Source organism: Ornithorhynchus anatinus, chromosome 7, assembly GCF_004115215.2.
Source record: "Ornithorhynchus anatinus isolate Pmale09 chromosome 7, mOrnAna1.pri.v4, whole genome shotgun sequence".
Taxonomy (NCBI): domain Eukaryota; kingdom Metazoa; phylum Chordata; class Mammalia; order Monotremata; family Ornithorhynchidae; genus Ornithorhynchus; species Ornithorhynchus anatinus.
This window is the reverse complement of record NC_041734.1, coordinates 74,019,722-74,028,511: the sequence shown is the minus strand read 5'-3', so window position 1 is coordinate 74,028,511 and position 8,790 is coordinate 74,019,722. Positions and strand designations below refer to the sequence as shown.

General features: G+C 45.2%; 1 non-coding gene across 1 annotated transcript; it reads right to left on the bottom strand.

Moving 5' to 3' along the window:
• Positions 1-7,215: 7,215 nt before the first annotated feature.
• LOC114813552 lies at positions 7,216-7,353 on the bottom strand. Its single transcript, XR_003761269.1, has one exon. It is a non-coding gene; the product is annotated as a small nucleolar RNA SNORA7 (small nucleolar RNA).
• Positions 7,354-8,790: the final 1,437 nt, after the last annotated feature.

Here is an 8,790-nt window from a genome sequence, read left to right as displayed (position 1 = left end):
GGAAAGATCAAAGGCCTGGGACTCAGTGGACCAGGGTTCTAATCCCGGCTCCATCGCTCACCTGCTGTGTGAGTTGGGCAAATCACTTCATTTCTTTGTGCCTCCATTTCCTCATCTGTAAAATGGGGATTAAGTGCCAATTCTCCCTCTCCCTTAAACTGTGAACCCCATTTGGGGCAGGGACTGTATCTGACCTGATCATCTTATTTCTACCCCAGCGCTTAGTCCAGAGCTTGGATCATAGGGACAAATTACCACAAGTATTATTACATGAGGGGCAGGGAAACCGTTGACCCCATGGGCTTGGCAGCATGGGAAGCAAAATGTCAGCTCTAGCTCTTCCCTCCTATGGGCAGGTCACAACTTCTAGACAAGTCTCAGCATCTGTGGGGTTCGAGGTATACTTAGCGAGGTGCAGATCCAGGCCAGAAACTACCTTGGCCCCAGAGCCCTCGATGAAGAACCAGCCAGCACCACTGTGGCAGTCGTTCAAGCCTTGCAGACAGAACTGTCTCATTCATTCATTAATAATAATGTTGGTATTTATTAAGCGCTTACTATGTGCCGAGCACTGTTCTAAGCACTGGGGTAGATACAGGGTAATCAGGTTGTCCCACGTGAGGCTCACAGTCTTAATCCCCATTTTACAGTTGAGGTAACTGAGGCACAAAGAAGTGAAGTGACTTGCCCACAGTCACACAGCTGACAAATGGCAGAGCCGGGATTCAAACCCATGACCTCTGACTCCCAAGCCCGGGCTCTTTCCACTGAGCCACGCTGCTTCTCTCAAAGCATTCATTCATTCAATTGTATTTACTGAGCGCTTACTATGTGCAGAGCATTGTACTAAGCGCTTGGAATGTACAATTCGGCAACAGATAGAGACAGTCCCTGCTCAACAAAGGGTTCACAGTCTAAACGGGGGAGACAGACAATAAAACAAAACAAGTAATCTGGCGTCAATATTATCAAGATAAATAGAATCATAGAAGTATACACATCATTAACACAATAGAGTAATAAATAATATATACAAATATGCACAAGTGCTGTGGGGAGGGGAAGGGGGAAGAGCAGAGGGAGGGAGTAGAGGGAATGGAGAGGGGAGGAGGAGGAGAGGGAAAGGGAGGGCTCAGGCTGGGAAGGCCTTTTGGAGGAGGTGAGCTCTCAATGTCCCTTCCTGGGTCTGGCACCACATCATTCATTCATTCAGTAGTATTTATTGAGCAATTACTATGTGCAGAGCACTGTACTAAGCTCTTGGAATGTACAAATCGGTAACAGATAGAGACAGTCCCTGCCCTTTGACGGGCTTACAGTCACCAACCTTTTGCCACAGACACAAATAACAGGGGCTCAGGCTCAGCAGACACATCCTGGGCAAGCTCTGGAACCACTGCCCCGGCCAATCAATCAACCAGGCAATCAGTGGCTTTTATTGAATTCCTACTGAATGCAGACCACTGGACTAAATTCTTCCTTCCCATTCTCTCACTGCAAGGAATATCTACTTTTCTCCCTACAGTTCTCATACCTCCTTGTCCAAGATACAGCAGAGCCCCGCAACATTTATATTAGTCCCAGAGCACTCACGGCAGACCCACGGCACTTATGTTTATACCATTAAGTAATTAATGTCTGTCTCCCCCTTAAACTGTGAGCTCGCTGTGGTCAGGGAATGTGTCTATTTATTGTTATATTATACTCTCCCAAATGTTTAGTATAGTGCTCTGCACACAACAAGCTCTCAGTAAAGATGATTGAATTAACAATAATAATAATAATAATGGTATTTGTTAAGCACCTAACATGTGCCAGGCACTGTACTAAGTGCTGGGGAGGATACAAGCAAATCGAGTTGGACACACTCTCTGTCCCATTTGGGGCTCACAGTCTCTATCTCCATTTTACAGATGAGATAACTGAGGCACAGAGAAGAGAAGCGACTAGCCCAAGGTCACCCAGCAGACACGTGGTAGAGCGACAGTAGAAACCGTGACCTTCTGACTCCCAGACCCATGCTCTAACCACTGAACCATGCTGCTTCCCTAATGAAAGAGTCTCTGGCCTCTATTTCTGCTGTGGCCAGCAGGCAACTGCAGCTTGTCTCTGCCCCTGCGTCCTTCATCTCTCTCCTTCCCACTTCCCAACCCACCCTCTCGTCCCCTGATCTCTCCAGGTCCAGGTTTGTCTTTCCACCTGCCTCTCTGGGCCAGGCTTGTCTCCCCAGTCGATCAATTAATCAGTCAATCAATCAGTCGAATTTACTGAGCACTTACTGTGTGGAGGGCACCGTAGTCAGTCATTTGAATATACTGAGTGCTTACTGTGTGCAGACCACTGTACTAAGCACTTGAGAGAGTACAACACAACAGTACGGCAGTAGAGCAGACTCATTCCCTGCCCTCAATAAGCTTATAGTCTAAAGGGAGAGACGGACGTTAATATAAATAAGGAAATTGTAGATATGGTCATAAGTGCTGTGGGGCTGGGTGACACAGAAGGGAGCGGGAATAGAGGAAAGAAGGCTTAGTCAGGGAAGGCCTCTTGCAGGAGTTGTATCTTCAGTAAGGCTTTGAAGGTGGGGAGAGTAGTTGTCTAGAGTATGAAAAGGGAGGGAGTTGCAGGACAGAGGCAGGATGTGTTCAAGAGGTTGGTGACGAGAAACATTGCAGGTCCTAATCTGCCTCCCTAGGCCTGTATTTTCAATTAGTCAATTTACTGACCACTTACTGAGTGCAGAGCACTGTATTAAGTGTTTGGGAGAGTATATTACAATAGAGTTGGTAGACCCATTCCCTGCCCACAAGGAGTTTACAGTCTAGAGAGGGAAATAGATATTAAAATAAATCAAGACAGGGGAAATGACAGAGTAGGGGTATGTGTATATAATAGCTGTGTGGGGTGAATATCAAGTGCTTAAAGGGTAAAGATCCAGGTCCACAGGCAATGCAGAATGGAGGGCAAATAGAAGTAATGAGGGTTTAGTCAGGGAAGGCCTCTTGAAGGAGATGTGATTTGAGGAGGGCTTTGAAAGTGGGAAGGGTGACGGTCTGTCAGATGTGAAGCAGAAGAGCGTACCAGGCGCAGGGAGGATATGGGCAAGGGTTCGGCGGTAAGATCCAAGTACAGTGAGTGGGCTGCCATTAGAGGGCCAAAATGTGCTGGCTGAATTTTAGTAGAATATCAGTGAGGTAAGTTAAGAAGAGAAAGCTGATAGGGTGCCTTGAAGCCGACGGTAAGGAGCTTCCGCTTGACGTGGAGGTGCAAGGGCAACCACCGGAGGGTTTCGAGGAGAGGCGAGATGTGAGTTGAAATATTTTAGGAAAATAATTTGGACAGCAGAGTGAAGTATGGCTTGGAATGGAGGCAGGGAGGTCAGTGAGGAGGCTGATGTAGTAGTAAAAGTGGGATATAAGGGCTTGGATCGGAGTGGCAGCAGTTTGAAGGAGGGGAATGGGCAGACTAGAAATGTTGTAAAGGTAGAACCAACAGGATTTGGTGACCGAATGAATGTGTGGGTTGAATGAGAGAGACAGGTCAAGGAAAATGCCAAGGTTATAGACACAGGGAGGATGGCAGTGTGGTCTACAGTTATGGAAAAGTCAGGAAGAGGATCTGGTTTGGGATGGGAAGATGAGGAGTGGACTCATACTATGATTATGTTTTGTTGCATTGTCCACTGTACATTGTCCATCTCCTTCAATCTGAGCTTGGAATGAGTCTAGAAAATGGATATTGCTCTATCTTTATCCTATTAATAATAATAATGGTATTTGTTAAGTGCTTGCTATGTACAAAGCACTGTTCTAAGCGCTGGGGTAGATACAAGGTAATCAGGTTGTCCCTCGTGGGGCTCACAGTCTTAATACCCATTTTACAGATGAGGCAACCGAGACACAGAGAAGTAAAGTGACCTCATTCATTCATTCATTCATTGTCATAATTCTTGAGCGGTTACTGTGTGCAGAGCACTGTACTAAGCACTTGGGAAGTACAATTCAGCAACAAATAGAGACAATCCCTGCCCACATTGGGGTCACAGCCTAGAAGGAGGAAGGCAGACATGAAAATAAAACAGGCATCAGCAACAGCATTATAAATAAGAAGAATGATAGACATATTCACATCATGAATAGAAAAATAGAATTATAATTATAAATATGCACATATATACACAAGTGCTGTGGGGTGGGGAGGGGGGAGGAGGGAGGTAGAGCAAAGGGAGTGAGTCGGGACGATGTGGAGGGGAAAGGGAGTAGAGGAGAAAGGAGACTCAGTCTGGGAAAGCCTCCTGGAGGAGGTGACCTTTCTGTAAGGCTTTGAAGGGGGGAAATGTGCTAGTTTAGCGGATTTTAGGAGGGAGGGCATTCCAGGCCAGAGGTAGGATGTGGGCCAGGGACCAATGGTGGGACAGATGAGAACGAGGCACAGTGAGACGGTTAGTGCCAGAGAAGCGGAGAGTGACTTGCCCAAAGTCACACAGCTGATGAGTGGCAGAGCCAGAATTAGAACCCACAACTCCCAACTCCCAAGCCCTTTCTACTAAGCTTCTTGAAGGCAGGAATCACGTCTTCTAACTCTAGTGTACTCTCTTAGTGCAGTGCTTTGCACAGAGAAGCAGCGTGGCTCAGTGGAAAGAGCACGGGCTTGGAAGTCAGAGGTCATGGGTTCTAACCCTGGCTCCTCCACTTGTCAGCTGTGTGACTTGGGGCAAGTCACTTCACTTCTCTGTGCCTCAGTTACCTCATCTATAAAATGGGGATTAAGACCCTGAGCCCCACATGGGACAACCCGATCACCTTGTATCCACCCCAGTGCTTAGAACAGTTCTTTGGACATAGTAAGTGCTTAACAAATACCATTATTATTATTATTACAGAGCAAGTCCTCAGTAAGTAATACTGATTAATTGATTAATGTCCTGAGGCAATGTGTACTCTCTTTGTACTCTCTTCCAGTCCTTGCATTCTGCCTCCTTGGTGAAAACTGCAGTCCCCTAAGGCAATCTGAGTCACTGCTGGAGCAGTCCCATGTGAACAGAAAGATTTATTGGCCCACCCACAACTCTCTTGTCAAAGACCCATTTCAGACTAAGTAGACTCCAGAGGAAGAAAATCGTGTATCACACAAGAAGGTAAGAGATACCTTACCCTACCCAGATTTAGCCAGGGAAGCAGAATGACCTAATGGATAGACCTGTAATCAGAAGGACCTGGATTCTAATCTCTGCTCATCACTTGTCTGCTGTGTGACTTTGGACGAGTCACTTCCCTTCTCTGTGTCTCAGTTCCCCCATCTGTAAAATGGGGATTAAAACTGTGAGCCCTGTGTGGGACAGGAACTGTGTCCAACCCTATTATCTTGTATCTACCCCAGTGCCTGGCATGTGTAAGGGCTTAACAAATACCAAAACAAGAAGAAAAATTAGAAAGAGCCACACTTTGGATCAGAGTTTTCCTTGACTCCCGTTTCCAGCACAACAGCGGAGAAGGGATGCTTTGGTTCTGACCAGTTGGGTGTACTGAGGGAGCCAGGCCACTAAAACAAAATTATTTAAGATTGCAGAGTGACTGCCAGTGGATATGAGTTTCAACCACCCTGACACAAAACTTGTGCAGATAAATGAGGCCAAAAAATGTGCTTTGACCTGAATAATCTGGTTGCTTCAGGCAAACCAACAAAACCAGCAATCTGGAATACCTGTATAATTCAATCCTATGTGGATTTAGGAGTGTTGTTTCAACTGCCACAGATTAGGGCTCATTCTAACAGGTTACCTTCCAACGGAACGATCAAAACACAAAAGCTGTCGTAACACTATTTCAGGAGAAGTGGCAACGGTTCACATAAAAAATAGCAGCTGTAAAAGCTTTTATTCATTCCCATCACAGTGTTGCAAAAGAGCCTAAATACAGCTTTGCATTTGTTTAACTGAAAGCTGCCATTTCCCTGTGTCATGTCTCAGAATGATGAAGTTACAATAGTTACAATCAACTACCAAAAAAAAAAAAAATTATTTGAATCTTATCGCAACTCAGTGTCTGCGTCATTTCTAAACACGTCTTTAAAAGGATCCTAAGAATTCCATAAAATGGGAAACCTCAAAATTTCTCAAAGGCACACATTGAATGAATTCAGATTCCATACATCCCGCCACCCTTGTGGGCCTGGCATCAGGCAGTAAGCGAGGAAGGCAGCTGTTTCAGGGTTCACAAGAAAAGGGCTGGCAGGTGTTGGGGCAGAAGGCAACCGGGAGAGGGGCAGCCTCATGACCCCATGAATATTTTCTATTCACGAGTTGAAGGGCAGAAATTTTAACTTCAGCTAAAATTGTCGGTAGATTGGATTTATCATTTATGTTTACTATCACGCCATCCCCACGATACTTTTGAAATTATCTGTATATTTAATTGTTTCCCCTGCTTGTAATTTATTTTAATGTCTGCATCCCCTGCTAGACTGTGAGATCCTTGAGGGAGGGGATCAAGTGTAGTCTATTGTACTCTCCTGAACACTTGGTACAGTGCTCTGCAGAGAGTAAGTGTTCAATAAATTCCACTGATCGATTGATTGACTATTAAATTCTTGACATAGTTTTGGGGGGACTCGGGCATATTTTCACAAAATGTTCCATATGTCCTCATTATGGTTTGGCGCGGACGTGGCATAATGCAAGTAAGGTCACTTTTAACAGGAGAAGGCAACACTTTTTTTTTTTCCACCTCAGGACAACTAAACGTAGGAAACCAGCCCTGTAAACCTGGTGGCAAAGATGCTGCTAATGGTCTGAGTCACTAGCTTTGGAAAAACCCATACCCCACCAACACTTATACTGGAAGCCCTGTGTGGGTCAGGGATTGCGACTAGCCTGATTATCTTGGATCTGTCTACCCCAGCATTTAATATAGGTCCCAGGTTCCCCAGCTCCACAGCTTGTCTGCCGTGTGAACTTGAGCAAGTCAGCTCGCTTCTCTGAAATTCAGTTCTTTTCTTATGCTGTTGAGAGTCCATCTCCAATGCATAGAAATGCCAGGGACACATCTCTTCCAGGACACCCCACCTCCGTCTGCAATCATTCGGGTAGTGCGTCCATAGAGTTTTCTTGGTAAAAATATGGAAGTGGTTTACCATTGCCTCCTTCCATGCAATAAGCTTGAGTCTCCACCCGTGACTCTCTCCCATGCTGCTGCTGCCCAGCACAGGTGAGTTTTGAATTGTAACAAATTAACTTCCACTCCCTAGCCACGGCCTAAGCTAGGAATGGAATGGGTAAGTCTTTGCTTGACTCTCCCTTCCTTAGTCGAGACTAATAGAATACCGGAAACTCTCCAGGTGCGACCCTGAGAGGGGGTGCCTCAGTTACCTCATCTGTAAAATTGGGATTAAGACTGTGAGCTCCATGAGGGACAAAGACTGTGTCCAACCTCATGATCTTGTATCTCCCCAGGACTTAGTACAGTGCCTGGCACATAGAAAGTGCTTAACAAATCCCATTTTTTAAAGAAGTACAAGGTTTGACACATAGTGTTTAATACTTATTATTATTATTATTTTGATTCCCTTCCATGCCACACACATATAGATTTCCAACTACCGCACCTGTGCAGCCACTGGCCCTTATATGCTGATGAGATGAACAATCTGTTGGAAGCTCCCCCTCAGAAAGAGCCTTCCCCTTCCTGATTGTCTGCCCTCAGCTATATTTCATTGTTTGAAGTTGTACTTCACAGGCAGCATGCCTAGTGGAAAGAGCAAGGGCCTGGGAGTCAGAGGATATGGGAAATCCTGGCTTTGCCATTTGTCTGCTATGTAACCTTGGACAAGTCACTTAAAGGCCAGTGTGCGTGAATGTGTGTGTGCAAGTCGGGTGTGCATGTTTCGCTCTGTTTTGCTCTGCCGTCTGTCTCCCTTGATTAGACTGTGAGCCTGTCATTGGGCAGGGATTGTCTCTATCTGTTGCCGAATTGCACATTCCAAGCTCTTAGTACAGTGCTCTGCACATAGTAAGCACTCAATAAATACCACTGAATGAAGGAACTTCTCTGTACCGCAGTTATCTCATCTGTAAAATGGGGAGTAAGACCGTGAGCCCTATATGGAATGGGGGCTGTACCCAACCTGATTATCTTCTATCTACCCCAATGCTTAGGACAGTGACTGGCACATAGTAAGTGCTTAACAAATACCATTTTTTTAAAAAAAAAGTATCTTTAAATTGTTACATATAATATGGCCAGAAATGCAAAGAAAATCGATCAATTAATCAATCACTGGTATTTACTGAGTGCTTACTAAATGCAGAGCACTGTTCTAAGTGCTTGGGAGAGTACGAGAGAATTGTACTTTCCAAGCACCTTGTATAGTGCTCTGCACACAGTAAGTGCTCAATAAATATGCTTGAATGAATGAATGAATGAATGAGAATTAGCAGACACATTCCCAGTCCATAAATTAACCTCGATCTCATTTCACTCATATATGTGGCTTTAATTCATTCTCTCTCTCAGCCTCTTTCTCTCCCTATAAAAAGAGAGATGGAGAGTTAAGGGGCCGTTGCAGAGAATGACTGTCTGAATTTGGCAAATGATGGCCTGAGCTTTGGTGGTTGGGCCAAACCCAGATACCAGCTTTAATGGTAGTTCCACTGGAGAGAAGGTCTCAGGTGCAGGTAAAAGTGGATTATTCATCTTCTCTCTCCTGATAGAGGCTGTAGGGGCAAAGGGGGACCTCTGAGCCAATTTCTCTAACTATGGTTTTTCAGGCAATTAAGGAAATGGACTTGAAAAT